This window comes from Octopus bimaculoides, chromosome 1 (genome assembly GCF_001194135.2).
Source record: "Octopus bimaculoides isolate UCB-OBI-ISO-001 chromosome 1, ASM119413v2, whole genome shotgun sequence".
Classification (NCBI taxonomy): Eukaryota; Metazoa; Mollusca; class Cephalopoda; order Octopoda; family Octopodidae; genus Octopus; species Octopus bimaculoides.
This window is the reverse complement of record NC_068981.1, coordinates 5,893,091-5,893,828: the sequence shown is the minus strand read 5'-3', so window position 1 is coordinate 5,893,828 and position 738 is coordinate 5,893,091. Positions and strand designations below refer to the sequence as shown.

At 43.6% G+C, this 738-nt stretch overlaps 1 protein-coding gene across 1 annotated transcript in view; it reads right to left on the bottom strand.

The window, feature by feature from the left end:
• The window catches only part of LOC106875996 (cytosolic 10-formyltetrahydrofolate dehydrogenase-like), a 64,683-nt gene that overhangs the window by 31,819 nt on the left and 32,126 nt on the right, over positions 1-738 (bottom strand). The window lies entirely within an intron of this gene.

Below are 738 nucleotides of genomic sequence, written 5' to 3'. Positions count from 1 at the left end.
GAGGGGGAAGGTGGTTAGCATAAGACCGGGGGGGGGACATAATAGGAGTGGTGAGAGGTAGAAAATAGGGATCTGTCTGGGTGGCCTTGTGGTGAGGGTGGTAGGCAGATAGTTACTTCAGAAGGGTGGTGGTGGTGGTTTTGGTGGTAGTGGTGATGGCAGTAGGAGTAGTGGTGGTGGTAGTAGTAGTAGTAGCAGCAGCAATAACAACAGCAGTAGTAGTGGTGGTGGTGGTGGTGATAAATGAGAGAGAGAGAGAGAGAGAGAGGAGATGAGAGAATCTGTATGCCAGAGGTTTATTGTAGTAGTCACTGAATCATTGTGGTGGTCATTATAGTAAGCAGAATGGATAGAAGAGGAGATGGCACCGTTTAGTGGTCAAGCAGTGGTTGCAGATTGGTGAGTGAGTCTTAGATGAGGTCATTGTAGCAACAATAAAAGAGTTAGAAAAAGAGAGAAGAGACAGTGGTGCCATCTGTGGGCCAGAAGTTGGATTGTTTTGGTGAGTCTTTTCTAATCTTCTGGATAATTTTGTTTTAGATACAGTCTAAAATGGTCAGAGGAAATTTTGCTGTAGGAACATTTTTGCCTGCATCTATAATATTCTTCTTTACTGCTAGAAATATGGTGACCAAACCTCAAGTTGATCTTTTGTTGGATCATATGGAGAAGTCTTCAAAAATATTTACTGAATCTCTTAATCTTGAGAGAGGTGGGTGGGGGACAGAGGTAGTGGTG